A 24,885-nucleotide genomic window follows, 5' to 3' on the forward strand; every position below is an offset into this window, starting at 1 on the left:
TTACTATGCCATCCGTTATGGGCTGAAGCGTGTCTCCACAAAATTCGTATATTGAAGCCCTCCCAGTACCTCAGAATGTGAATGTATTTGGAGATGGGGCCTTTAAAGAGATGATTAAGTTAAAATGAGGCTGTGAGTATGGGCCCTAACCCAATTTGGCTGGTGTCTTTTTAAGAAGAGGAAATTCAGACACATGTCTAAATGTTCATGCACAGAGGAAAACTAATGAGGACATAAAAAGAAAATGACTACCTGCAAGCTAAGGAGAGAGGCCTGAGAAGAAAACAAACCTGCTGACACCTTAATCTTGGATTTCTAGTCTCCAAAATGGTAAGACAATTAAGTTCTATTGCTTAAGCTACCCAGACTGTGGTATTTTGTTATGGGGGCCGTAGCTGATTAGGATTCCATCCATCCATCTGTTATCCACAATGATTTAGTATCTAACATGTGCCCAGCACTGTGTTGATCTTTGGATTACAGACATAAAAAATATAGTCCATGTGTTCAATGCCCTCATAATCCTATTATGTGTGCTGGAGGGAGGGGAAGGCAAACAGCTAATACTGTAGGGTAGGTATGCTGAGCTTTGTTAGGGGATGCACAGAGAATCATGGGAGTACCGAGGAGACTTTAAAAAAAAATATTCACTTTATTTAAACTAAAAAAAAAATAAAAATAGTTCACTGATTTCTCCCATCCTCCACCCGTCTCTTGCAACCACCAACCTGTTTTCTGTATCTATAAGCTTATTTTTGTTGTTGTTGTTAGATTCCACATATAAGAGAGATCATGTATTTGTCTTTCTCTGTCTGATTTATTTTCTTTAGCATAATGCCCTTGAGGTCCATCCATGTTGTCACAAGTGTCAAGATTTCCATTTTTTATGGCTGTGATAATATTGCCTTATGTATATATATATATATGTATATATATATATATATACATATATATATATATATACACCATATTTTCTTTTTCATTCATCCATTGATGGACACATATGTTATTTCCATATCTTGGCTATTGTAAATAATGCTGCAGTGAACATAGGGATATATATGTATATCTTTTCACATGAATGTTTCAGAGGAGGAGACTTTGTCTCAGCCTGAGTTAAAATGGGGTAGAGGTAGAGATGAGCCCAGAGAATAGTGGAAGTTATTAATAATAATATTAATATTATATATTAATAATATTATTAATAATAACATATGTATTAATATAACATAATAATATATAGTATAATTGTAATATAATATATAATAAGATAATTAAATAATATCATTTTAATATATTAAAACTACATATATATAATAATAGTGGAAGTTAGGCACCCTCTCCCCCATAAACCATTTTGTTGGATCTAGTCATCATCCTGAATTGCATCTGGACGAAATCCAGTTACCTACTAAGACATCCTTGAACCTTTAGGTTTTTTCCTCCCTTACTCTGTTGACAAATCTAATAGATCCCTGATACCTACTGTTTCCCTGAAGTACCTACACCCTCCTTTCTGCCAAAATCCCTTTGGAAACCGTGTCTTACCATGTACAACTAATTCTTGCCATATCTTGTGAAAACTAACTCTATGCTCTAGACGTAATAATTTCTCCTATCGAGTAGAAGTTAACCTTGTTCTAAGACCTAACAGTGTCTGTATATAATGATACAGAAATGATGTACATAAGTATAGCGATTCAGCCTTCCTACCAAATCTCCCTTATTTATGGACATCGCCATGAGTTTTTGCAGCTCGTCTTTATCTAACTGTCTTTAGAAAATTAGAGAGAAATATGATATCATTGGTATGGCCACACTGAAAATATTGTGTACTGTGAAATAGGTTCATGATGTCTGTAAGTAATGTAGGGCTTGAGAGAAGATGGCCTCATGGAACTTGTGGTTCTATACCTGGATCTACTCAGGGTATTAACTATCTAGTATATTTCAACAAGTTATAACCTCTTTTCGATTATCTGTAAGTAAGTGATTAGACTAGATTATCATTATGGACTATTCTGATTTTTTCACCATATTATTTTCTTTCCTAAGGCTATTTCCTCATAAGTTCAAAAACAGTCACCTTTCTTTGTCAGCAATACTTATTAACTATCTGCTGTTTCCCAGCAATCTTTATTAAATCCCGTATTTTAAAAATTTGCATTCAGCAGCTATAAGATGTTCTAATGATACCATCGTTGTAACAAACCCATTTAAGTCCCTGATTCCATGAGGCCTTTTCTCATCGTAATTTAGCCTTTTAAATAAATCTCTAGGTAGTTCCAGTTTTGGTAATGGTAGAGTACCTAATATATGACTAGCTCTCTCATAGATAGCAGTTATAAGTCTAGACGAGCTATAAAATAAAACAACTATTTTAAGACTCTGGAAATCAACCCAAAGAAAATAAGGCTGGAAATTATCTAACCCTTGAAATAAGGGAAGCTCCTAGGTGAGTTCAGGATGTTTATTTCCTGAGGGCACATCCTATTTCATGTGGTGAAGGGGAGCTAAGACTCAAGCAGAAATCCATAGTGCTAAATGCTTAAGTGGTTAGAGCTAGAGTTTAGGATTGCTAAATCAGCTGGAAATTGAGGAAGGAAGTACTGAAAAGGAAGGAGTCACAGAAGGGAAAGGCCGTAAAACTGTGTATAAACTTCTCTCATATCTTTGGATAAACCTGAACTATATATGCAGAGGGCTGATTCTAAGGAATGTAGGCAAAACAACAGCTTGTAGACTGAAAATGCAAAGCAAAGATTTGAATTACTGTCTACCACATGCAGTGACAGCAATTGACATTTAAGTCTTCTCAAATGAGAGGGGTTTTTCATTGAAACCCCAGAAAGACTGTGACTAAGGAGTATTCTTATTTCTTCAGAGCTAAGCATTCTTCCTAAGGTGAAGGCTAAAGTTAATCTGAAATAAACCCTTCCTAAGAAAGTGTAAAAGCAAACCTCCACAGGTTCAAGATATGCATCAAGCAATTTAGGTATCTGCTAATCGAGTATCAGCCCTCTTTTGAGGAAGATTCCAGAATCCAGAGTTTTACTATGATCCACAATGTACAGTATACAATTGAAATTTACTGCACACATAAACAAAAAAGGAAAATGTGGCCCATACTCTAAAGAAAAGTAGACAGCACAAACATTCTTTAAGATAATTCAGTAGTTAGAATTGGAAGACAAGGACTTTATTTATTTTTATTTTTTGTTTTTTTAGTTTTTTATAGGAACAAAAGTATACACCATTTAATTGCTTCATGGGGAAAAAAATCAACACGTTTGCTAGGGATGATGTCATAATCCAAATTCCTTACAAAGTTTCATCCAAAATGTCCAACATAAAATTAAAAATAAATACATATGCAGAGAAGTAGGTAAAAGAAAATAAACAAGTTGCACAAACAGACCCCAACGTGACCCAAATGTTGTAATTGGTAGAAAAATATTTTAAAGAAGCTATGAAAAATAGGTCCAAATCCCTTGAGGTAAATATGATAATAATAACTCAAGAGATAAGAATCTCAACAGAAAAAAATAGAAACTAAGAAAACGAAATGAAGAATTTAGCATAGATTAATAAAATATCTGAAATTTTGAAATGTACTGATTGACCTTAACATTACTTTGGAGACTGCTAAGGATTGAAAATGAATTTATAGAAATTCCTCAATTTGAACAATAGAGAGAAAAGAGATTTTTAAAAAACTAACCAATGCTTCAGTGACCTGTCCTCAGGGAGAGTAGCAGGAAATCTAGCATACATGTAATTGAAGTCTCAAAGGAAAAGGAAAGAGAGAATAGGACATTAAAGTAATTACTGAAAATTTTCCAAATTTGATTAAAAAACAGGAATATCCAGTTGGCCCCAACTAGGATAAAAACAAAAAGAACCATATGTAGGAACATCATAAACTCTTGAAAACCGAAGATGGATAGAAAAATATTAAAGACAGCCAAAGGACAACAATACAATACATGACATACAAGCGAACAATGATACAAGTAACAGATGACCTTTTTCATTAATCAGAAAAGAGTCAATAATTTACATGTACCATAAGAAGACTGCCAGAAAATAGGCAGATATAGTATTATATATCATGAACAGTTTGTACTCAAAATTATTCTTGATTGGCTGCATAAAAAATATACTTAATTAAAAAAAGAAAGGGTTATAAATAACACTAAAATATAATACTGGACAAAAACTAGTGGGACACCCAGGGACTGGATTGAGCAGGAACGATTCTAATTGCCAGCCGGATTCTTTTTTTTCCCCCTAATACCTATATATTTTTATTTTTTTCCAAGTTTTTATTTAATTTCAAGTTAGTTAACCTACAGTATAGTATTGGTTTCAGGAGTAGAATTTAGTGATTCATCACTTCCATATAACACTTAGTGCTCATCACAAGTGTCCTCCTCAACGCCCATCACCATTTAGCCCACCCCCCACCCACCTCCCCTCCAGGAACCCTCAGTTTGTTCTCTATAGTTAAGAGTCTGTTTTATGGTTTGCCCTCTGCCCCTCTTTTTACAATTTTTTCCCCTATGTTCATCTGTTTTGTTTCTTAAATTCCACATATGAGTGAAATTGGTGTTTGTCTTTCTCTGACCGACTTACTTCGCTTGGCATAATACACTCTAGTTCCATCCACATCATTGCAAATGGAAAGATTTCATTCTTTTTAATGGCTAATATTCCATTGCATATATATATATATATATATATGTATACACACACACATATATATACACACACACACATATATATATACACACACACACCACCTCTTCTTCATCCATTCATCAATCAATGGACACTTGGACTCTTTCCATAGTTTGGCTATTATTCATAATGCTGCTATAAACATCAGGGGGCATGTCCCATTTCAAATCAATATTTTTGTATCCTTTGGGTAAATATCTAGTTGTGCAATTGCTAGATCGTAAGGCAATTCTATTTTTAACTTTTTGAGGAACCTCCATCCTGTTTTCCAGAGTGGCTGCACCAGTTTGCATTTCCACTAGCAGTGCATGAGGGTTCCCCTTTCTCCGCATCCTCACCAACATCTGTTGTTTCCTGTGCTATTAATTTTAGCCATTCTGACAGGTGTGAAGGTGTTTCTCATTGTGGTTTTGATTTTTATTTGTCTGATGATGAGTGATGTTGAGTGTCTTTTCATGTGGGAAGACAAGGACTTTAAGTTAGCTATTATACGTATAGTTCAAGAAAGGAAATGATGCTGAACAGATGAATCTCAGCAGAAAAATGGATGTTATAAAAAAGAAAAAAATGAAAATTCTACTTAAAAGTGTAATATTTGAAAAGTAGAGTTATGCCAACGGGCTTCATAGCAGATAGAAGATGACAGACAAAAAGGCCGGTCAGCAAACTTGAAGACCGATTGATAGAAATTATACACGTGAAGAGTAGATAGAAAAATAATTGAAGAAAAAAAAGAATGTTAGTATAGGACATTTCAAGCTCTCTAACACAATGTGTAACTGATTTTGCAAAAGGTAAAGAGATAAAATGAAGGTGAAAAATATTTAATGATAGCTAAATTTTCCCAAATTTGGTGAAAAACCTCAATGTACAGAAACATCAAGCTGAGTAGACACAAGGAGCATAAAGACAACGCATATACAGAACATGAGGCACATCATAGTCAAATGATTGGTAAAGAAAAGGTAAAGGTAAAGAAAGAAATCTTGAAAACAGTTGGGGGTAGGAGAGAGACACATTTCTTCATGGAGAACAATTACAGAAATTATGACTGACTTCTCATGAGAAACAATGAAGCCAGAAGATAATGAAATGATAACTTTGAAGTTCTCAAAGGAAAAAAAAAATCAATCTAGCATTTTAGACCTAGCATTCTGTATCAAAAATAAAAGGAAAATAGGCATTTACAGATACATAAAGACTGAAATATTTCAGTTTCAGAAGATCTGGAGCATAAGAAATGCTAATGGAAGTTATTTACAATAAAGAAAATGATGCCAGATATAAACCTGTATCTATGGGCTTCATTAAAGGGCTCTAAAAATGGCAAAATGAAGTTAAAGATAAAAAACTAAGGTTTTTCCCCCAATTTCTTAAAAAGATGCCTGACTGTTTATTGCAATTTATATACTTGGATTGTGAGGCTGTAACATATATAGATATAAAATATATAAAATATACGACAATAGCAAAAAGGTCATGGGGGAAATGGTAAATGGAATTATATTCTTGGAAAGTTCTTACAGTTTACATAAAGTAGTATAATATTAACTCTATGTAAGTTGTTATAGAAATGAATTTTGTAATCTCTAGAGGAACCAGCAAAGTTACCAAAAGAATACCAAAAGTTAAACCTAAAACCTACTAGAGGAATTAAAAATAAATTACTAAATATATTTGAATACTTTTAAAGAAAGCTTGAAAACAAGAGAAGTAGAAACTAAAACAGATCAGACTAATGGTAAACAAATAGAAAAATGTTAGATCTAAGTACAAAAATATTAATTATTATATGAACAAAAATAGACTAGAAACTCATTTTAAAAAGCAGAAATTGTCCTACTGGATTAAAAAAAAAAAGCAGTTCTCAACCATATGCCATTTGTAAGAGATTCACTTAAGATTTATTTATTTATTTGAGAGACAGAGAGAGAACATGTGAGCTGGGGGAGGGTAGAGGGAAAGGGAGACAGAAAATCCTCAAGCAGACCCCCCATTGAGCACAGAGCCCAATGTGGGGCTCAATCCCAGAACCCTGAGATCATGACCTGAGCTAAAATGAAGAGTTAGACATTCAACGAACTGAGCCATCCAGGCGCCCCATAAGAAATTCACTTAAAGTACAAAACCCAGATAGGTTGAAAGTGAAAGGATAGAAAAAGATAAACTGTGCAAATGGTAACCATAAAAAAGCTGATATGACTACAGTAATAGCAGGCAAAATCTATTTCAAGACAAATTATATGAGATAAAGAGGGTCATTTCAACATAATGATAAAAGGTCCAATTAATTGAGAAGACATAATTATAAGTATAGATACACCTAATAATAGAGCTTGAGAGCACATTCTTCAAAAAAAAAAAAAAACCAAAGCAGAACTAATGGGAGAAATTTACACACAAACGTAGTTAGGGATTTTAACATTGCTTTATCAGTATTTAATAGAATAATTATATATAAATCAGTAAAAATATATGAGATTTTTAACCTTGACCTAATTGATATTTAGAGCACTTCATTCAACAATTGTGAAGTATATATTCTTTGCAAGGGCACATGGAGCATTCCCCCAAACAAATAATATGCAGAACCATAAAATATGCCTCAATGCATTTCAAAAGATTGTATCTTATGGGGTGTGTTCTAGATCATAACAGAAATACATTAAGAGTTTACCATCATTGTGATAGAAATAGGGGGGAGGGCTCTATTATAAATCCAAAAGCTATGCTTATGCCTAAAATTGTGCCTGGTAAATTGGATCCACTATAAATATTTGAATCAGAAGTCCACATTTACCATTGATTTCTGGAAAGACCTTTCAGTTAATAATTCATAGTTATAGTTTAAAGGAGGCTTTGAAAAAATCCTTTAATACTGCCACAGTCATGCTGAGATTGGGTGAAGGTAACAGGGCTCCTAAGAATACCTTTGACAACTTGATGTGCCTCTCCTGTTGCTTTCTATTGTTTTATTTTCCCCATGATGCTTAATTTGTCTTCCACTACATGGCCTTTCCTGCTCATCCAAATCATCTTTCAAACTCAGTTTTGCTGGAAAATATTACATGGTACTTTATAAGCCTAAATCCACAGTCTGAATTCAAAATATCTAGTTCTTCAGTAAAATCTATGTTAGCACCACTAATTACCCAGTTTCTCTGAATATCAATAAAATAATTTTTATCCTCCCTTCATTCCTGCTTCCGTCTTTCTTTCCTTCTTCAAACAAGAAATATTAAGAGCAAGTTATTTCCTAAATAATGGGAGTATAGAAGTGAACAAAATAAAGTCCCTTATTCTAATAGAAGGATATGGATAATAAACATTTAAAAAAATATATCGCATGATATGTACCATCACTGCAGGAGGTCAATGAGAGGACATGACTGGAGGTTAACCAGTGAGAGAGAGGCAGCCTGTAGAGAGGAAGTTGAGACCATCTGGACAGTATATGTAACTGAACCCAGTTAAGGCCTCTGTATACACTCTTGATATTACAGCAGGTGGGTGCGAAGATCTACTCATCTTACAGCCACTCAAGACAAGCCTTGTGTGCCAGTTCCCTTGCTTATTAAACCTATCACCTACCAATCTGGCCAGCCTCTTTTTTCAGTCTCTCCTTGCCTCCATAAAAAGGGGCCAGTTTCAAATTTCACCTAGGGAATTCCCAAGGCTGCAAATCAGTAACTGGGGAGCCAGTCAAAAAGACTGGAGAAATGGGTCTTGGGAAAGGAGTATCCATGGGGGGCATCCTTGGTTGGCCATCAACCTCTACGTGGGGAAGGATGGTTTGTATGTTAGATGCTTGCAGATGGTTGCATGGATTTTCAGGGGATGCCTTGAAAACTCCTGCTATTTTAATGAGTTTGTTTGAAGAATTGTGCAGAGTATACTGCAGCAGAGAAGAGAAAGGAATGGTGGCTACAGTAGGCTGACATCTACTGTGGGCAATTCTGCCGGCCATTGATGCCCAACTAGAGCCTGAAGCTCAGGTTAGAAAGTTGGAAGAAGGACTGAAGTTAGAGAAGAGTGTGTGGGTGCCCACTATTCTGCTAGCTTCTGGGATAGAAGATAATGTGGGAAAGCAGGATACAGGATAATAAGTTGGAAACCTTAGCTTGCTGTTTTGCAAAGCTAGGAGGGTGCAAGCTGCAATGGATTAAGGTCTGAGCACTTGTGACACAGCCTGATTGGAACACTAAGAGGTGAAATCCCTGGGAAAGTGAGCGTAATGAAGAGGAAGATATTGTTGTGATTCACTGTGAAGTGGCCAAAACCCCTCTGCTCTCTGACCCCTAAGCAAAAGCATAGCAACAACCCCAGCCAGTGGGGCAGTCCCCAATTGAGGAAGCATTCATGATGAAAGAATATACTCCCACTTGAGCTTATTAGTATGGCTGCCAAGTAGCCAGGCACGGTTAGTGTGACTATGGGATACCGGGGGTGATGGCTTTTTTCTGACAGGAGGCAGAGAAAATGAGCATTAACACCAGACGCCCTGCCCTCTGGCTGTGCCTGCATGGTGCTCAGGGAGTTCAATTTACTCACTCCATTATAGAGTGGATTATTCTATTCTGCGGGGAGGTTTGGTTCAATGAGGGGGATCTCCACCTGCACATGGGACCCTGGAAATCTATAGAGGAGGTACAATAAATTCCTAGGGATTTGGGAATGAGATAGGCCATTTATTCCCCTGTCCTTGAAGGCCCTGATCAGGCCACATTCATTGTGTGAGTAAAAGTCAAGATACCCCAGTCTGCCCTCAGCACCTGGTATGAGATACTGCTATCCCAGCGGTGGGACAAGACATTTATGATATTGGGCAATCCATTGCTTAACTGGGGAGATTGACAAGTCCTGAGAATGGGTACAGACTATGGGAAAGACCGAAGACAGAGAGGGAACTCAAGAAGCCAAAAAGCTATCCTAATTGGCTCTAAGGGGTCTGGTAAAAGTTATCTTGAAGCAAATGTGGTTTGACCTCTTTGCTGCCAAGACCCCACCTGAAAAGATAGACCTGCAACCCAATGCTGTGTTGGTTGGCCCGTGGAAAGCTTAAAACCTGAACTGCCCCTACTATCACTAGTGCCCCACCTGCTCCAGCAGGGTCCTTGGGGATACAGTCCTATTTGGGATGGATGTCTTTCATGCCCCAAGTGTAAGATGCAGGCCAAGATCACCTCCAGGTGAGGGCCACTGGGGATAATCAAGGCCCCATGCTGAGCTCACTATTCACTAGCCCCCCCAGAAATAAACAAAAGGTGACAGCTCTGGTTGATACTGAAGCTGAATGTACTCTAATACATGGTAACCCTCAGAAATTTTCTGGCACCTCAGTGCCATCAGTCGTTGTAAAGGGCAAATGGTTATGGTCAGGAAGGTCCCTTTGACACTGCAAATTTGAGTGTTCTTTCCCAAGAGAATGTGAGGTTTTTATCTCTCCAATACCAGAGGACATTTGGCACTGATATCCTACAAGGTCAAGCTGCAAATTTCTATCAGAGCATTCCACCTCTGAGTTAGAGTACTCAAACCAGTGCTGAGGGAAAACACCAACCAGGAACCAGGAAGCCTATTGTCCTGCAAAAAAAGGATAATTGTCAAACAATATAAATTGCTGGGGGAGAACGGAGCCATGAGGAGAATGGCTCCTGTGGATACCAGAAGGGAGAGGATTCTAAGCAGAAGGCAGCAAGTGTGAATGTCCTGATGTGGGTTTGGTTGGTGTATTAGAGCAACAACAGTGGAGTCCAGTGAACTGGGAGAAGGGTGAGTGAGCCAGAAGTGGTGGCCGTAATGCCTGAGAGATGTCATGGATTATAGGTAATGGATTTGAGATTTTTACTTCAAGGAAAATGAGAAGCCAATGGAAGATTTTATGAGTGCAGACAAGTCTTTTAGATGGATTTTTGCTTAACTTTCTGAAATTCCTAAAATTGATTAAGTGTTGTAGTTCCAATGATGCTGCACTTTATATTCAGAAGTGGAAAGGATTAAATTTTTATGTGTTAAACAATTATAAATAAACAGTATTCTGGGGAAGAATGTAATTTCCCCGAAGTAAAGTGATAATGACATCTTAAATTGATAAATAATAGCAATATAACTTTATTCCAACTGTTCCGAGCTCGATGTGGGAGGACTTGGGGCACTCTCAAGTACTTCCAGGACTTAGGGTAGAACTTGAAAATTATTTCTTAATATTACACAATAAGTGTAATATTTAAGTATTATCAAACACTGTCAAAATAAATAAATGTGGTGTTTTTGATACTGAACTTGTAAGACCAGGCTGAGTCTGAATCTTTGTTTTGCTATATACTTTGTAACCTTGAGCCAATTCCCCCAGTGTCTTTGAGTCTCAGGTTCTTTATTCCTAGCACAGACATAATAGTCTCTAATTCATAGATTATATATGTCAAGCATTTACCCCACTTTTTACCAAAGAGTAAGCATTTAAAATAATTGTAGCTATAATTATATTGTTTTTTTCTCTCCTAGTATTGTTACATATTGAGTGGACTAAAATAGGTTACAATGTTTGCGTTCTGTTCACTTAGGCATACTTATTAATATACTCTCATTTTTTTTATATTCTAAGGATCTAAAAGTAATATGTACAGGAGTAAAACAAAGAAACAACCTCCATAAATGAAAGTAATTTAGACAGATAAGCAATACATTCTTTTACACAAGTCAATTAACATGAAATTTTAATTTCGGACTACCCAGTATTATTAGGACTTAATATTTGTTCAAAATTTTTGTTCAAAGAATGTTTGACAATTGCCTTATTTATCCTTGACTCACCCTGGCATGTTGTAGATAATAAATGTTCAATAAATGCTTGCCAAAGAAAGTGTGTGTGTGTGTGTGTGTGTGTGTGAGAGAGAGAGAGAGAGAGAGAGAGAAGAGAGAGAGAGAGAGAAGGTTTAAAAAGTAAAACATCTTGAAATTTAGATTTTTGTGCACTGCTGATAGGAATGTAGAATGGTGTAAGCCAATATGGAAAACAAAATGGCAGTTCCTCAAAAAGTTAATCATAGAATTACTACATGATCTAGAAATTGCGCTTCTATGTGTATACTCAAAAGAATTGAAAACAAGGACTCAAACAGATATGTGTACACCAGTGTTTATAACAATATTATTTACAGTCAGCCAAAAAGTGGAAACAACCCAGATGTCCATCATCAAATAAATGGATAAACAAAACATAGTGGATACATACAATGGAATATGATTCAGCCTTAAAAAGGAATGGAATTCTGATACATGCTATAGTATGGACAAACCTGGAAAACATTATACAATTTGAAATAAGCCTATCACTAAGAAGCAAATGTTGTATTATTCCACTTATATAAGGTACCTAATTTGCCTCAGTTGGCAAATTCATAGAGGCAGGAAGTACAACAGAGCTGGGGGAAGGGTAGAATGAGGAGTTATTGTTTAATGAGTACAGAGTTCTGGAAATGGATAGTGGTTATGCTTGCACAAGTTTGTGAATATACTTAATCCCTCTGAATTGTACACTTAAAATGGTAAATTTTATGTATATTTTATCTCGATGAAAAAAGAAAATCTTTTCAGAATTTTAAAAAGCAAAGTATCTCCAAAAGTAAATTGTTTAAATATTGCCCAGATGAATACAAGTATTTATTAGTAATACATGTTAGATTATCCATTTGTTTATTGAACATTTATTACATATTATATTTGTTTTCCCAGCTCATTTCCCAGAGCATTGTGTACCAGCCATGCAGTTTGGGGCAGGGGAATTAGGTAGTCATATTTCTATATCCTCCAGCTTTGTTTTAGCCTATCAGGGTAATTTAGTACATTTTTTAAAAAGATTTTATTTATTTATTTGAGAGAGAGAATGAGATAGAGAGAGAGAGCATGAGAGGGGGGAGGATCAGAGGGAGAAGCAGACTCCCTGCCGAGCAGGGAGCCCGATGCGGGACTCAATCCCGAGACTCCAGGATCATGACCTGAGCTGAAGGCAGTTGCTTAACCAACTGAGCCTCCCAGTACCTCCTGACACAGAAATTGCTGCAGAGACGGATATTGCCCAGGTATAAAATGATACATTAAATGTTACAATATTAATGTCTACCAAAGGAGCATGGCTATAGTGTAACTACCTCAACTACTGAAAGCTTCCATTCTCCAAAAATGGAGTGTCAACGGTGTCATGGACACTTTTATTGCCTATCATCACAAAACACAACCAACCTATACTAAAAACTATGTTTCAAGTAAAGTCATCGGCATGTTATAAAAGATTAAAGGCTCACCTATCCTCAGAATAAGTGTCAATACTTTGGTATTTTTTAAAACTTAAACTTTAAGGTTAAAAATAACTTGAGAGTGCTACTAGAAAAACCACTGGGAAACAGAAGGAGAAGCATGTGAAGCTATAAAAAGTAATGTATTTTCTTTCTCTTTGTTTAATATGCTAAGTACCGAATAGTGCTAGTATATTCCTAGGTTCATTTAACCTAAACTCTGCAATTCTGCTCAAAAACATTCAGAAGAGATAATGTCCATCCCAACCCCCACAACCCCCTCTTAGTTAAAGCAAGAGAATCTCCTAAAGCAAACAGAGACAAATTGTTCCTAGTCGAAAATAAATCACCTTTGGCGGAGGTGGGAAGGGCTTATGACTGCAAAGAACACAATAGCTGAAGTTATTTTGGTTCTGCTTCTCTGCTCAGAAAGTGCAGGCTTGTGTCCTTTCTCCTCCATCCCTCTCCTTTTCCACTATCTGTTTGTCAGAAGAGAAACAGCAAAAATAAAGATAAAATAATAAAATAAAATACAAATGATAGAGACAGACTATTGAATCATATATAATCTTAGAGATAACAGTCTAAAATTCTGTTTTTGATGTTTGAATGATGCAAGTGTACACAAGATTCATTTTAGTATAGCTCTTGTAAATGAAAATGTTTTGTATCTAAGGGGACATATTAAACTGGAGTTTAGCAGATAAATGGCTTTTTTTTTTTGATGTAATGTTCCATGATTCATTGTTTGCGTACAACACCCAGTGCTCCATGCAGTACGTACCCTCTTTAATACCCGTCACCAGGCTAACCCATCCCCCCACCTCCCTCCCCTCTAGAACCCTCAGTTTGTTTCTCAGAGTCCATAGTGTCTCATGGCAGATAAATGGTTTTCTATAAGTACATGGAAAGGGGGTTATATTGGAAGGGCTACCAAATAGGAATCTTAATGTTGCACATCTTAAGATTTCAAAGCATTTGACCATCATCACCCTAAATGTCTAATTGTGGAGAATAAATTGCCAAAAATTGTTATACATTTTTCTAAATAGTGCTTTGTATAAGTCAGAAAAATGGCATTCAAGGGGAGAGAAATTGTTGACAAATGGTTATTCTTTTAAATAAACAAATAGAGGAGTGATGGAGCAAAACCGTAGAACAGGGTTGAGGAGGTGTGGGAACCACCACGTGAGGGGAATTTGGGAGAAAAGTGGATTCTCACTGCTCTCCACTCGAATTTGGAGCAATTGTTTGTGCTTTTTAGTTTAATTATATATATGATTTCAAATTTCCCCTAGATAAGGAAAGTTTGAGTTTCTGTATTTAGAAACCTAATGGCATGACTAGAGAAATTATCCTTCTAGAGGGCTAGAAACAAAAGGAAGAATGAACCCAACAACCCAGCCATGGGCAACAAGTGGAGAAGTTTCAGTTCCTTTAGAAGATGATCTGAAAATATTAAAGTGATCCCTGAAGCAAATGTGTGGTGGGAGAGGTCGGGGCAGGGGACCTGAGGCTGCACTGGAGGATCTCCCAAACTAAGGTGTCCACAGTGATTCTAGGCTCTGGGTAAATGCCTACTTTGTAATTCCTCTTCCAGCATATTTTCCTTTATGTGTATTTATTATGTAAAGAAAATTATAATGAGTAACAAACTCTGAAATAGAGTCACTCAAAAACCCAGATCTTAAATGATTTTTAATGTTTTGTTTTTTCCTTGCTCCTTTAAAGTATTTATTGTTCATATGCACTCAGTCATTTTTAAATAATTGCAATCCCTTCATAGATACAATTTTGAATTCACCGTCTTTTCACCCCAGCCTTTGTTTATGAGAATTACTCCATGTTCCTGTTAGTTTTAAAAGAATCTCATTAGTGGCTATGACTGCCTATTTCTTCAGTATTTGACAATTAAGTTTTATCATTCTTTCATAGTCATACATAATATTAAGAACAGGTACTAAAATGCCTTTTAGAGGGGAACTGCTTTTATAAAAATATATTGCAAAAGCCTGAGACACAAGGTGAGACATTAAGGCATCAGCTAAGACCAAGGCTTCTGAGAATGTGCACAAGTATATGAGAAAAACATAGGTGAGAAATTATTGAGGAGCCTTGTGAGACAATAGAAAGTAAGTGGTGAAAAGAGCCATTAATACTGATATGGTCACTGTTGATTAGCTTTTTTTCATTTTTTTTTGTTGTTATTATTTTTATTTCTTTTTCTTATTTTCTTATTTTATTTTTCTAATTTTTTCTTTATGAAGATTTTTTTTTTAGATTTAAAGAGAAAACATATGCCTGATAAGAATTGTTCTTCATAAAAATTGCCAAATTATTTCTAAAAGTTTGTTATTGACTTTGCCATCAACATAAAATAAGAACAATAAATTCCCTTCATTATTATTAGCCACCTCCCTATGTTACACAGCATTTAAATGAACCCAACAGAATCTCATGGTGAGTATAGAGTGAGAAAAGGGACTGCCTAAATTTCTTTGAAGAGAAAGGGAACAGGGTGGGTGTATGCTGACTATAATTATATTTGCCAGTTGTATTATATCCTATAGTACCTAGTTATTGTGTTATTGGTTAAAAATCTCTTCTCTAGACACCCTCTCCTCATGCATTTGCATGGTTGCAGTGAGAGTTGTCATATGACTGCTACAAAATTTTGTCCTCCATTCTTATAGTTGGTTGGGCCAGATATGAAAACTCACCTAGGTGATTGAGTCTCTTCCCTAGGAATGCAGATGAAAATTAGAGTCAATTTATCCTTGCTTCCAAGATTATAATATGAGAGACCCATGGGTTATTGGCTGGTTGTTTCACTACATAAGCCAAGGAGGAGATGAAACTTATCTATGGGGAGATCATGAGAGAGGAAGATCTGAAGGGAGACACAGACATAAGATGGAGAAGGAAGCTGATGGCATTCGAGCTCATTGTTCCAATTCTTTTATGATACTTAAATCTTGAATTCTCCTATCTTTCCTGTCTACTCTTCAGGGCTCCTGCATAGATGTGCAGTAGTCTTGTACATTTTTCTGCCTGTATGGTGATGTGCTATGGAATCTGACCTATGAATCTCATCCTTCTCAGTGATGAATTTTGCTCTTGCTTAACCTCCATTAACTATCAGTCAAGAAATTTCTTGCTCCTGGAAAAATTATTATCCAATAAACTAACTCACAATGAGTTGTAAATATAAGTTAATAGGTTAATGCATGTTCCCAGATCTGCTAAATCAGAATTTCCCAGAAAGATATTAAATTTTCCTATTTCTTTGTTATGCTAGTTATTTCAGAGAACTTAAGAAAAATGACTCAGCAAAATGGGAGGCTTTGACATAGTCTGGATTGGTCTCTCTATTTCCTGACTTTCATCTCTGCCTGTCTCTTTTTCTGGACTTGCTGCCTCTCTCTTCTGAGCCTCTTTTTTATTTCTGCTTTTCTTCAGCTGTCTATATGTGGCCTATATGAGGTGAAGGAAGGAAAGGGAGGAACTATATACCAAGCTGACAAATAACTTTAATATTTGGTCAGAACTAAACAGTCAACTCCACTTAGGCTCCATGATCACTCCATAAACAATAAAGTCCCATGCCCACTTGCTAACACCCTTCTTCACTTTTCATCTACTTAATGGCTTATCCTGACACATGATATGTTTCACTTTTAGATGCACCGGTAATCAACATATTCTCAATATATTCCCTGTGCCATTGGCTGAGAGAGACAAGTCTGATAAGCAAAATTTATCATTTCACCTGAGTCACATACAGACTGATGGATTGGCTACCTTGTCAGGTGTTTACTACTGATCCAATTCGGGTGGCAAGAAATGTAGATTTACAGAGAACGAATCAGTTGCTTAGGCATAACATAGAGAAATCCTTTTAGTAGAGGGACTGGGAAGATGTGATATTAAATGATTCAGTGTCTTTACTGAAATCTCTATTCTTCTTAACCGTAAAATGTGATAAAAAGAGAAATAATTTAAAAAAATATAATAGATAACCTAATAAATTCCTTTCTCCCTCCCCTTCTTCCCTTCCTCCATCCCTTCCTTCTTCTGTACAAATGTATACACACACACAAATAGACACACACACCCACAGTCTCTGGAGTTGCAGTTAATGATCCTAATTTTTCAGAATTAACCATGAAATAACCCACAGTGGTTGTGGTCTCTAGGTTGGCTCAGCTCTTTGGAGGCGTGTTTAGTTTTAATTTTTTTTTTCTTTTTCATTTGTCTTCCTCTTTTCCATCAGGAAACAATATAGGATAGCACAATAGAAAGAGCATTTGGAGACCAACAACTTAGATCCCTTAACTACAACCAACTAGCCAAATGTCTTTGAGAAGTCATCTAAGTTTATGCATATATTTATATTTATATTTAACACAGACAAAAGGAAAATTTGATGACTCTGATATTCAAAGTGTGTGTTTATAATATTGTCAGTTTTTCAAGTATGAGTGGCTATGGGTCCAAATTTTTGAGTAGCAACACAAAAATAAATTATCATTTATATAATTTATAATATCTAGAAAGTAAAGAATAATTTCTGGCTCCAAAAGAAAATAACATTTCTTTTTACTAAAGTGAAGGAGCTATTCCTTCCATTGGTCCTCCTGGAGAGGGCATGATATAAATATAATAAAAAATATTCCTAACTATATCCTTAAACTAACTATAGGAGTAGTCGTTCCTGCAGTCATTAAGGGAATAGGTTCTGAATGACCTTAAATAAATTACCCAATCTCTTTGTGACCCAGCTTTCTTATTGTAAAATAGGGAAAACCATAGTGTCTAACTCAAGTGTTATTTGTGAGGATTAAATGAAATCTTATGCACATGATTCTTAGAATAGTGCCTGGCACATAGTGAACACATAAGTTATCATTATTACTGAAATATGATTTATTACTTAAAAAATATGTCAAAGTAGAATAATAGCTTAAACACCAAATTGCATTTCTCTCACAATAAGGTTTTGAGCAAGCCAAAAGTTTCAGAGTTCTGTGATGGTCAAACTCAATCCAGAGAGATACTTAAAATAGATGAATGAATAGACTACCTGTTCTTCAATCATCCATAAATAGTTTCATTCAACCTAGTTTTTGATAGATTTTGATCAGCCTTGATTTTGTGGTTATACTCTTTGACAAGTACTTGAAAAACAGCTTTTCTGAGTTTTTAAGTGCAAAACTTGTGTTTTGAAGGAGCTAAAAGGAGATTTCAAGTTGAGGAGCTTGATAAAGACACATGTCTTAATAGAAATCCTCTGTCTCTGCATGGAGATGGACAGAGGCTATCTGGGGAAATAACAGCATTTTAGTTAAAATATAATTTGGGATTTGACCCAGCATCTAGATGATTGCACACTTGAGGTTCCCACATTTTGGCCAGAGAGCAGAGGCACTACGATTTCACTTTGGAATGTTTTGGAAGCAGGTGTAAAAAAAATGTTCACCTCAGCCATAAATAAAAGCTCAGTGAAATACTCATAGAATGTTTAACCTTGAGCAGTATTCCTTTCTTGTATATGCTCCAAATATATGCCAAAGTAACTAAATGGATTTAACATACTGTACAGGTTTATTGATTAAGAGCCACTTAAGAGTTACAGAATGTGTGCCCAAAATAATCATTTTGGTTATAGAATGTTTCATGGTACAATTTATGCTTAAAATTACTCTGGTGGCTGTCATAGACTAGATTATTAGAAGGCAATGGTGAAATCAGGAAGATAAATTAGGATGCTATAGCAGAAATATAGGTGAAATATTTATGGCTCAAGGTAAATCAGTTCAAGGATTTGTAAAAGCATATCATAGGCAACCCACAAGATTCATCCCTAATCCTGATGTTCATATCCCCAGGTTCAGCTAAATCTGTCAATGAATATGGGAAATAAAAGCTAAAATATCATCAAACTGGTCTTTTTTTTATCTTAGCAGTGGATGTATTCCTTGACGGGGGCAATGTATACTTTAAAATAAACCATGCACGGTTTGTCAGGGAAATGAACTGAAATCAGAAGAGTTTGCAGTGGTATGAGCTGGGTGACAGTCCCTTTGCAGTTGACATAGATAAAAATGGCCAAACTACTCCTCTTTTGCGATTTCTTTCATCTGAATGCTAGAGATTTAAAAGTCCACAGAACTATGAAAGTGAACAGATAATTTCTCTAAAGTTCCAAGTTTCTTTTTTTTTTAAGATTTTATTTATTTATTTGACAAAGACACAGCGAGAGAGGGAACACAAGCAGGGGGAGTGGGAGAGGGAGAAGCAGGCTTCCCAGTGAGCAGGGAGCCCGATGCAGGGCTCGATCCCAGGACACTGGGATCATGACCTGAGCCGAAGGCAGACACTTAATGACTGAGCCACCCAGGCAACACCTAAAGTTCCACGTTTCTTACTAGAAAAATAATATCAGAAAACAATTCCATCAATGTTCTTATTTTTGCCTGTCCAACTAGCCATATTTCAGAAAAGAAATGGTAGTAGTTGAAGGTTATGTTCCAGGGTATCTACTATACTAGAATTAGGAAACTTCTGAATCAATATGTTTATATTGCCCACCTGGCAATATTAAGAGATATTACCGATAGAGAAATTATCTAAAGGCAGATAAGTTCATATGTGCTAAATTTGGTAGTTTATCAAGAACTGTGAGGCATCTGAGATTTTATCCTACTTACAAGCTAACAAGTTGGCCTCTCAAGGCTTCATGGATACTGGCAGAAGACATGAGACTCCTGGTCAGAGACAAAAAATTTTACTCTTGGTATAGCAGAGACAAAAAATTTTATTACTCTTGGTATAGCAGACAGCATGAATTTCAATTTGCATGTGACTACCATCAAATCCCACAGGAGCAACGCAGAGGTGGGCCCAGGTGGATGCTATGTATGCCACACATTTGTATCATAGCTGAGGAACCCCATGTTTGAGGAACCCCAATCTCTTACAGATGACTACAAGCAAACCTGCCCAGTCTTTGCTCTGAAGGGAAACATTTATCTGTATTATACTTGACAGCAAACAAATCTGCCCTCTGCTTCAGAGATAGTATATCTATCTTCTGTGGCTGTTTGCTATTCAGACACTCTTCAAAAGATAGTCCAGAAAAAATCTGTCAATAACTTTGCTCATAACAAATACAGAAACATGAGAGACCCTTTTGAGGATTTTGTCCCACAATGGGGCACAGAAATAGTATTTATAATGATTTTAACTGTGGGAAATTTGTCACCATTGTAAAAAAAATATTATTGTAAAAATGTATAGCTATCAATGCCTTGTGACCTACCTGTATCCCATTGAAGTACCTGGTTGAGAAGCTATTTTGTATATGATGTAGTCAGCTTAAATTGGGCTCTCCCATCTTGATCAACCAAGAACAGACAAGTGTTCTTTTTTGGGTATTCAGATAACAGCTAGAGGTCCTGTAGCCTGTGGGGAACAGTGAGGGGGCTACAAAGAGAACATGGTGTTTTTTCTTTCCTATGTGTGATATTGAGACAATTTATGAGATTATTGGAAATGGTATGCAGAAAACCAAAACACTATGTCCTAAAAAGTAGCAGTTTTCCTGAGTTATAGCCCATATTCTTTTCACTGAACTTTGAAAAGAAACTTTAGCTGTTTATAAGTTAATAATAAATGATGTTAGCACAGCACAACTGCATCTGTAGGTTTCTTACTGTGAATCTCAGTGCTGTAACTAATAACTCAATGTTTTTCAGAATTAATCATGGCTCCATGGGTTCATGGTGGCTTTGGGTGCTTACTTGGTTATCTGGAGGTATGTTTAGTCTTGCTACTCTTTCAAAAAGCTGTTTAGCACTGCATTAAATGAATTGTAATCATTCCTTCCTCTTATATCACTTTCCTCTCCATTTGACCTGACCATCAAGCTAATGGTATACATTCTAGATTTTTGTGTAGAGTAACTCAAAGTAAAATTAAATTTCTGTAAATTCATGAAATGTGAGTGGATAAAGAAATGTAGTTACTGTATTTTTTTTTTAAGCTAACTTGAAAGCCTTGGGAAAACATGATAATGGAAGTCACTAAAGAGAAATTGCTGTTAAATTAGGATTGGGTGAGTCAAATGTAAATGATTAGGAAAAATAAAGGAATGAGAAACAGTGAAAGATTTTGTACTAATATTCCTTACATTTGACTCTAGGTTGTCCTTTAGTTTAAAGAAGCCTATACTGGAAACCACAGATATTTTATTTTGTATGTGGTTTATTTATGAAGAGGGCACTGAACTAGATAGTCAGCAGGACTGTATGTAAGGGCTAGGCTTTGGTCATATAAAGTTTGGTGAAAGAATATTTGTCTTCTTATCCATCTAATTTTTTAATTCTCCATTTTAACCAACGTTTTCAATTAAGTGATAAATCTTGGTGATAGAGGATATGGGAGAGTGGCTCCCTTCTCCCCAGGTGGGAATTGCTGGAATGGGCATGCTTTTGGCCCTTCAGAAGCTTCTGCATATGTATATTCTGACCCAGTCTACGCTGCTTGAAAATGTGATATTTTTAGGACAATTCATTTCCCCCTGAATTTTCTAGGAGAGAGCGAGCTAGCTCTCTTACACAAAACTGATAAACTATGCATGTGACTTTTTTTGTTTGTTTTGGTTTTAGTTTAGTTTAGTTTTTTCCTTTTTTTCACTTAGAATTGAAGTAGGAACATTTACTCATATCGTGAAGTCTTAGAAAATGTGATTTTTGGATTGGATGGCATTTCATCAAAATAGTACATTTTAAATTTACTTTAATACCCAAATTTTGGACATTTCGGTTACAACAAGATCTACTATGATCATCTTCTGTGCTTCTTGTCCAGTTATTCCTTTGGCTACATCACTAGAGGTGGAATTGCTATTTTAGTGTATGAATAATTTTAAGGTTTTTGATGCATGCAGCCAATGAAGAGCTTATTCCAGTGTAATAGAACTTATTCCAATTTAAATTTACCCCAGCTAGTTTGTTGTATCTTATTGAACAGTACATATTGACATTTTTATAATCTTTGTCAAATTGTTAGGCAAAAATGGTGTTTATACTACTTTAAAGTACATTTGGTTTCAAGGGGAACATTTCTTCATATGTTTATTGATCATTTTTCATTCTCCTCTTATGAATTGCATAAACTCTGTACATTTCTTAGGAACATATGATTGTGGTTTGCTATATATACTACAATTATTTTCCCCATCTTATTGCTTTTTAATTTTATGGTGTTTCAAATTGTACAACAACCAACAAAACTAGAAGTATGGAAATTTCAATGTTCCTATTTACGTAGGCTCCGTGCCCAGCGTGGAGCCCAATGTGGGGCTTGAACTCACCACCTTGAGATCAAGACCTGAGCTGAAATCCAGAGTGAAACACTTAACCAACTGAGCCACCCAGGTGCCCCTCAGTGTTACTAGTTAAATGCCATTTAAAAAAAAAAAATCAGGAAACATTTAAATTATTAAAGGGCTTACTTGTAATTAACAGTAAATAAATCAAGCAATTCTGAGATTACTTGATTAGAGTTTACCAGTTTTAAAGCCTGTCATTAAAAAAGTGAAGAAAGGAGCACCTGGGTGGCTCATTAGGTTGAGCGACCCTTGGTTTTGGCTCAGGTGGTGACCTCAGGGTGGTAAGATCAAGCCCTACATCAGGCTCCACGGTCTGCTTGAGATTTTCTCCCTCTCCCTCTCCCTCAGTCCCTCCTCCTGCTCATGCTCTCACTCTCTCTAAAAATAAAGTCTTTTTAAAAAAATGAGTAAAGGCAGAGCAAGACATGAGGACAGGAGGTAAGAGATGACAGTAAACTCCCCTTAAGTGAAAACTCGAGGTGTCATGTATAAAACATCTGCACAGAAAAAGAAAATGCAAAGGCAGTGCAGCAGCAGAGGATGGGGTCAGACAACATAAGAGGAAAATTAATCCTGCAAAAAGTTGTTAGAAAAAAGTTTTAGAAAATGCTTCCTCATTTGAAATCAAAAGATGACACCCTGTAGCTTCGGTGTTTCCAAATGTAACCATAGGAAAAATATCTTTTTTAAAAAATATTGTTTTAAGTTTTTACTATATTAAAATTTTAGTAACTCTTGGTGATTTTTAAAAATTCCCTTTCTAGATTCCCCCATCTCTCCTTTTTTTATCAAGTAAATTTGCCACCTGATGCTTTTAAAATGTCTCAAGCCTTGGGGTGCCTGGGTGGCTCAGTTGTTAAGCGTTTCCCTTTGGCTCAGGTCACGATTCCAGGGCCCTGGGTTTGAGCCCCGCATCGGGCTCCCTGCTTGGCAGGAAGCCTGCTTCTCCTAACCCCCCTGCTTGTGTTCCCTCCCTTGCTGTCTTTTTGTCAAATAAATAAAAAAATCTTAAAAAAAAATAAAAAATAAAATGTCTCAATCCTTTACAGCATAACATAACATGTATGGTTCATACTCTGTAACATTATGTATCTATTTATGTCTTACTAATTTTTCTTGTGATGAAAATGATTGCATTTCTGTTGAGATGTACTTTTACATCTAACTGGTAAATATATATCATACTTCATTTAGTCTTGTATGAAATGTTGCAAGGCTTTTTTTTTTCAGATTTTTGTTTTCTTTTACTTTTCTTTTTAAAAAGATTCCATTTACTTATTTGACAGAGAGAGACACACAGCGAGAGAGGGAACACAAGCAGGGGGAGTGGGAGAGGGAGAAGCAGGCTTCCCGCGGAGCAGAGAGCCCGATGCGGGGCTTGATCCCAGGACCCTGGGATCATGACCTGAGCCGAAGGTAGACGCTTAATGACTGAGCCACCCAGGCGCTGCTGTTTTTTTTTTTTTTTTTTACTTTTTAAAACATGTTTTTAGTATGCCCTGCCCTAAAGAGACCTTATCTTTCAGAAATTCACGCAGACAACTAAAAAATGTACTACAACCCCATATCAATAATATAACTGCAACTTGGATGTTTGGGATTTTCTTGGATGGCTAAGTGACAAAGAAAATTAAGTTTACTACTTAGAGTTTAGTTTTCAAGAGAGTAACCATATTTCACACTATAAAAGCAGTATTTCTATAGCAAAGCCATAACCAGTCATCATTTTCTTCATTTTTTTAAAAAGACTTTATTTTTAGAGAGAGTGAGAGCGTGAGCAGGAGGAGAAACTAGACAGATACTGTAGCATGACCATGCATTACTGCAAGCTCAAGTAAATAGTAGCTCTAACTACAGCCACCATGCCAGAGATAGTGTCCTTTCTAGAGGAGACTAATATAGCCTATATCTACATAGTTATACTCCATGGATACTTTAATTCTCTTGCTCTCTGTCATGATGTAGTCTGAAGATGTCTGGACCATTTCTGATATCCTGAAGATTACGAGACTAGTTAAAGCAACCTCAGCCTGGGCATAATGACCATCCGTGGTCAGGGAACTCGGAGAGGAATGTGTGCTTTATGACATCAGGTAAGCCACTGCTGTGGACTGAATTGTGTCCCCCCAAAATTCACATGATGAAAACCTAATCCCCAATATTATAGCATTTAGAGATAGAGCTTTTGAGCAATAATTATGTGTAGTTGAGGTCATGAGGATGGGACCTTTCTGATGGGAATAGTGCCCTTACAAGAAGGGGAAGAGATACCAGAGTTCTCTCTGCCATGTGAGGACATAGCAAGGAGGTGACCATCTGCAAACAAGAAGAGTGCCCCTAGCAAGAACTGAATTGGCTGGCACCTTGATCTTGGACTTCTCCACCTCCAGAACTCTGAGAGATTAATGTCTATTGTTTAAGCCATCTAGTATATGGCACTTTTTTATAGCAGCCCAA

General features: G+C 36.2%; 1 long non-coding RNA gene across 1 annotated transcript in view; it reads left to right on the forward strand.

Annotated features, from left to right (window-relative positions):
- The first annotated feature begins 236 nt into the window (after positions 1–236).
- The window catches only part of LOC113925769, a 55,783-nt gene continuing 31,134 nt past the window's right edge, over positions 237–24,885 (forward strand). The window contains exons 1-2 of the long non-coding RNA XR_003521051.1: positions 237–330; positions 24,394–24,521. This is a non-coding gene — a long non-coding RNA (uncharacterized LOC113925769). The remainder of the gene's footprint in view (positions 331–24,393; positions 24,522–24,885) is intronic.

This window comes from Zalophus californianus, chromosome 2, assembly GCF_009762305.2.
Source record: "Zalophus californianus isolate mZalCal1 chromosome 2, mZalCal1.pri.v2, whole genome shotgun sequence".
Lineage (NCBI taxonomy): Eukaryota > Metazoa > Chordata > Mammalia > Carnivora > Otariidae > Zalophus > Zalophus californianus.